The following is a 6,166-nucleotide window of genomic DNA, read 5'->3' as shown; positions in this document are numbered from 1 at the left end:
CCTGGTGCTGCTCACCCAACCGGGACAAAGCCACTGCTCATCCATGAGGTGTAGGGAGGCTGGGCCAGCTCCCGCCGCTGCTCGCCACTTGTCCAGAGGCAGCATGGGCTCAGTCTCATGCTAGCTCCATACTGGCTGGGCTAGTGGTGGGGTAGCATAGCCCCCACTCCCAGCGCCTTCCACCTTTTGCCCAGGGCAGCGACATCCCTGCCCGCCCTGTACAGATCCTGGGGCACATGCCTCTGCCCCATGCCCTCCTGGGCCGGCTGCAGGAGCAGTGGCAAGAGCCGCTGAACAAACTACCACACAAGCAGCTCCTGGACTGGCAGCGCACAGTGGCACAAACTGCCACACCCCCTCCCTGGCCAGGGCTGTACTCCAGGTAGCAAGCCCCGGCTGCAGAGCGCAGCCCAGCAGCAGGGTCTTGCCACCCGGAACACAGCCCTGGCTTCACCCGCCCCGCGGAGTGCAGCCCGGCAGTGGGCAGCTGGGCCTAGCCTCCTGGAGCACCACCCACCCCAGCCTGCCCTGCACAGATCTGGGGGCACACACCCGCTTCTGTGCCCTCCCAGACTGGTGGTGTACAGAGGCGCAAGCCCCACTCCAAGTCCTGTGCCTTCCTGCCTCGGCTAGGCAGCTTGTGCCTGCTCCAGTCCCTCCCTTGCTGTGGGGATGTTGATTGCCCCCCATGCCCCTTCCTTCCCCCCTCTGCCCACCACAACAGACTTATGAGCTGGAGGCAGCTGTGTCCTGTCCAGCATTATTGAGGACTGCTGCCTGTTTAGTCTATGGCCGAATCTCTGAATTGGCACCAAATCTTTTCTAAATCAATTCGGAGGCTTCCGATTTGACTTGGACCTTTTAATGGGTCTCTTGATTTGAATCACCAAATCAAATCGCTGTCCCTCCAAATCGGCCGAATCTGAATTGCATACTTGCCACTTTGCACAGGCCTGCTTCCCACATGCAGGTTCAGTTTCAATACCATGGAGTCCACAGGTGAGGTGCTGGTAGCTGATCAGACTCCTCTGCCTCTTCAGTTTTGTATGCTGTCTGTGATGCTTTATGGTCATGCTGGCATTTGCATATATTTTAGCACTTGAAACTAATGCCTTCTCAAATATAGAGAGAGCTCTGGAGAGAAAGATCTGTAGAGAGATCTATAGGTATAGATCTATATATAAATAAATTGTGAAGCCATTAGTTTCAAGTGTTAAAATTATGCAAATGCCAGTGTGTGTGTGTGTGTGTGTATGTAATTTTTAAAAATTATTACTTCCGTCTGAGATCTGTTTCCTTTAGCCAGTAGGATATGAGAAATATTTGTCTTCAGCTCAAAATACAGCTGACTTTTTCTTTTGCAGGATGTGATCTTAATCCCCATCCTCTACCAATCCGGAGGAGAAAGAGAATCTCACAGTTTTAAATACCATACTGAATATCACTGCTAGTGCCTTCTTCCCATTGGTACATGGGGGTTTGACATGCAAACTGAAAATGTAACATGACTGTCCTGTTGGCCAGGTATTGTTACTCAGAGCTGTCAAATTAAGATATCTGCACCAGAAATTCCTTTTTAATGACTTGGAACAAAACTGCAGAAAATTTGCCTAAAGTAAGCCTGGGATGCTACAGAAGTGTTTATTCTTGGAATTTTGTACCCCAGTGCATGTTCTGGATTGGTGCCATCCATGCTTGTGCACACCTAGCTCCAGTGGTACCCTTTCCACTCAGAGGAGCCTTTCTCCTGGCAGCTCTCCTTGGAGGCAGTCAGGCTTGCAGACCTCTGGTCCTACAGAAGCACCAAAGCTTCTCATCTTGGCTGAGGCATTGCCTCCCAAAAGCTCTGTCTCAAGAAGGCTTTGACAAAAAGGCCCAGCTACGCTTAAAGACACAGTTGCTACCTCCTGGTATTCTACTTTCAGTAGATATTTGCTCAATAGTCATTTTTTTGCAGTTTCCAGCAGTAATACATACTTAATGATCTGCTTTTAGTCAAATTATTCTTATGACAATGATTTAATATAGGGATGTCAAACTCATCTGGCCCTATGGTGCAGGTGAGTGGTGTGCGACTGGTCCATGGCCCAGATAAATAGTGCAAGGCTGGCCCTGCAGGCCAAATCAGGCTGAGGGTCCATCCTTTCCCCTGCACGCTGGGTTGAGTGCCTGTGGTGTCTGCTTTGCCTGGTTCAGGACTGCACCACACATGAAGCCTGCTCTGGGACCTGTACTACATGCAGCAACACCCCAGACTGACTGGAGGAGGCACTGCATCCAACACACATTCCAGAGTGGATGCCACTTGCATCCCACATCCCTGACCAGCCAGAGCAAGTGCCTGTGCCGCTGTGTCTCAGACCAGCTGAAGCGAACACCACAAGCTCTTAGTCTGCCACACAGTGGGGAGGCCCTGAGTAGGTCCAGCATGTGCCTGGAGACCTACAGGCAGCACCCCTCATTTAACATGTACAGCACCACAGATGCACTAGATCATTGTCTTATTGCCAGCGGGAAAGTTCTTAGTACTGAAATTGCATTGATCAGTCTCACAGGATCAGAATCCTGATTTCCTGTTCTATCAGCCCAAACTGTGCTTGCTTCACTGTTACTACCTTGCTTTAATCACAGAACAATCAATAAAATAGACCGGTTGTTCTCACGCATTCTGGACGTGACGCACCTAACTGGACTCAAGGCACCCCTCCAGATTTTCTATGAATCGAGTGGCACCCAGACTATTTTACGTTGTTGCTTGCAGAGAGGTCAGGCAGTGGGGGTTGGAGATTGGCCAGGCAAGGACAAACCTGAGCCTGCTTTGATACCCTGGTTGAGAATCATTGAAATAGACTGTTCTGTTCTTCACTGTCAGCACCAAAATACGGAAATGTCAGTGGTTGGGAACCATGCATGTGACTCTAAGAATCTCTTGCTAAGATTGTAGAAAAGCTGGGATTTTTACATGTGAACATATAATTATTTTAGAAATTAAGTCTTATTCTACTGAGATGCAACTGAATCAGTAAAAACATTCTTGCATTTTTCCATAGGACTAGGAGGTTACTGCAAACATTCAGTATTTGACACTGACAGAGAGCCAATATTCTAATGATACAGTGTCTAAATGTTCCCTGAACAGATTCCAACTGTTGAGCTGTTATGGTTGACTGACGTTACATAAGAATATTGCTGTCGCACTATATGCCTACTCTGTGCGAGACAGCAGCAGTGCAGTGATGAAAATAATTTCTTCAGTGCCTGATGGTACACATCCATTTTGATTTTTGTGTGTGTGTGTGTATATATATATATATATATTATATGTACCTTTTGAAGAAAAAATTAAAGGAACAAAGGGAAATAACAAAGATCCTTGCAATACAAAATATTACATAGGGAAATTAAGTTTTATAATGTTTGCCCAATGCACTTTGACAGGGGATTGCTGTTTTAAAATTGCACCATTAGACTAGTGATATGACTTCTTCCTTGTTATAGTGTGAAGAAATTGAATCTAGGCACTGAGTCTTACAGAAAGCTGTCAAATCTATCACTTTCTGGGCTGAGTAAATGTTTCACGAAGGATAGTCTTTAAAGCTGTGTAGAGTTTTATCTGTCTGATTGGGAAGTGCTCAAAAGGAGGATCTACATGAGTGACAGTCTCTTTTTATTTTATTTTAGTGCAGCTTGAATGATGACCTGAGCTTTCTTGTGCATATCTGCTATGATATAGTTTGGATATTTTTCATATAGAGTATGGTGAGATACGCTTGCTTAGAGTTTAAAAGCGAGTAAGGAATATGAAAGGACAGTGAAAATTTTAGAGCTGAAATTAATGTGAGATTCCCAGAGATGTCTTATTAGGTTGGGCTTACTGTAAATCTCAATATATATTTTTCTGGAATCAGCAATTTATATTTTTGTCTATCTCATGCCTCTGAATTATTTTTAAATACTCTTAATTGGTTTCCAGTCATAACCAAATGGGTTAACACACTCCCTCCAGATCTAGTACTTGTGCCTTGGTTTCCAGCTTTAAATGACTCTCTAAAAGTCAGTTATATCCTTGGATTCATTTTAGATCAGTGTTCTGTAGCTTTGAAGGCAAATTGGCTTTAAAGGGACCAGAGGTCCAACTGAAATATCCCCTTGAAAAATGGGAAGCCAAGGCACATTTTACCAACTTCTCCAGAGCTGAAAACCAAAAAACACCATTTGTTTGTATCTAGCTTACATGCCCTCTGATCAAGATCCCCCTTTGAGTCTGTAGATAAGCATTTGGGTTTTTTTAGATGGTTCCGAAGGACATAAATGGTTTAGAAACTAAGAGAAGATGTGAGTGCAGTACGAAGACGGTTGTTATACAACTTCTGCAAGAGTTGTTTTCAGATTCCCATTACAATTATTCCAGATAGTGTCAGACTTCAGGGAGGCTAGTCTGGCTGCTATACTTCTGTTGTTCAGGGTGTTCTGTTATAAATGCAGAAGTTAATGGTAGGGAAGACCTAATTTCTAGTTCTTCTTAGGCTAAATGGAGCATTGCTACCTATGGTCAGTTTTAATTTGCTTCATTTTTACTGACATCTATCCTTAGTAACTATGGGCACACAAAGAAATCTTCCACATAGGTGTATGCCTTTGTTATAGTCATCTTGGTTCCCAAACAAAAATATCATCCTTTGTAATAAACTTGTGGGTTTTAGGTATTCAACATCTGATTTATGTTTATAGTATTTCTTTTATAAGGATTTTTCAGTGTGTAACCATGAAAGGCAGCATTTATATGAGCTGAGCAGGGTTTGATTTACATTCCCCTCTTCTCTCCCTGCCATTCCTAGAGAGTTACCAATATGTCTCTGCTTAGAAAAATCTCTGCAGTACAAATTGTGGATTTCCTATTAGTATTATCTTTAATACTTTAATATCTTTAGCCCTGATGTCTATGAAATCTATGCTAGTTTTTAAGAACAGGTTTAAAAAGACGGTGGAAGGACAGCTCACCTGGCACAAAAGAGGAGAGAGGCTATACCAGCTGTAAAAGGAGGCACTAGTAAAATAATAGAGTAGCAACTTGGTGAAGGCATCCTGGATAGGCTGGTATAGACAGCATTTTTGTTTGGAGACATTTGGCAGACAATCTAGCATCCACCTTACTGTATAGCAGTAGGCAATGTATTACATTTAGCTCTAGAAGAAATTTGAGTGGTTTCAGGTCTTGTGCATTATGCTACATATGTGCTGTAGACATTTATTCTTCCTTAAAGCCTGTTAGATCCCTCCAGTACAGATTTGCGTGAAAGTATTGTTGATCCTATCAGATATTTTGCATAGGTCTGCCTCTAATCTATGTCCTTTAGCCACTGTTTAACTTAAAATGGGGATGCATTTTTTTAATTGACATGCAGTGGAAATATAGTAGGGTATGCAGGCAAAAATTCCAGCAGGAATTAAGGAGTAAAAATCATGTTTTCACTAGGTTAATGATTTTTCAGGAGTAACACAAAAGTTTTATAAACTATTGGTATCCGTTGTGCATGCAGCTCACACCCTACGGTCATTAGCGCTGGAAGCCGATAGCAGGTTTTGTGACAACTTCCAGACAATGTAGAGCAGTTTTTATATTTCATACATTGATAAAAAGTTGCATTTAAATTTGTTAAATTTTGTTTAAATTTGACATCTGTTTAAATTTGCTTGGAGTAGCTCTTAGCTACAAAGTATCTTATTTGAAAATCTCTTGTTAAAGCTTGTCTTGTCTATTACTCTCTTATTTCCTCTGTAGAAATCTACAGTGATGCCTCTAATTGTTTAGTTTAAGTCATTTTATTAGATCTCATTGGATATGTAGGTTTCCATTACATTACTCTTTTTACTAGAGGTGCTTATTCATCATTTTATTCTGAGAGTCCACATTATCTTATTTCTTGTTGCCTCCTTATACATACTACAGTACTATGTACAATCTTGTACACAGTAAAATACTGTAGTTTGAAATTTTTATTTAATTAAAAGATGAGCAAAGCGCTGCTCGACCTGGTACTGGCTACGGGGGACGACCTAATCGGCAACCTAGTGATTGATGGGAAGCTGGGTGACAGTGACCACGAGCTGATCACCTTCACCATCCGCCGTAAAGCTGGCAAGTCAGTCAGCAACACAGAAGTCC

General features: G+C 43.0%; 1 protein-coding gene across 1 annotated transcript in view; it reads left to right on the top strand.

Moving 5' to 3' along the window:
- TNKS (tankyrase) overlaps positions 1–6,166 on the top strand; it is a 213,750-nt gene that overhangs the window by 154,707 nt on the left and 52,877 nt on the right. The gene's annotated exons all lie outside the window — the stretch shown is intronic.

The sequence above is a fragment of the Crocodylus porosus genome, unplaced genomic scaffold (assembly GCF_001723895.1).
Source record: "Crocodylus porosus isolate Cpor-Errol unplaced genomic scaffold, CroPor_comp1, whole genome shotgun sequence".
Classification (NCBI taxonomy): domain Eukaryota; kingdom Metazoa; phylum Chordata; order Crocodylia; family Crocodylidae; genus Crocodylus; species Crocodylus porosus.
This window is presented reverse-complemented; position numbering and strand designations above follow the sequence as displayed.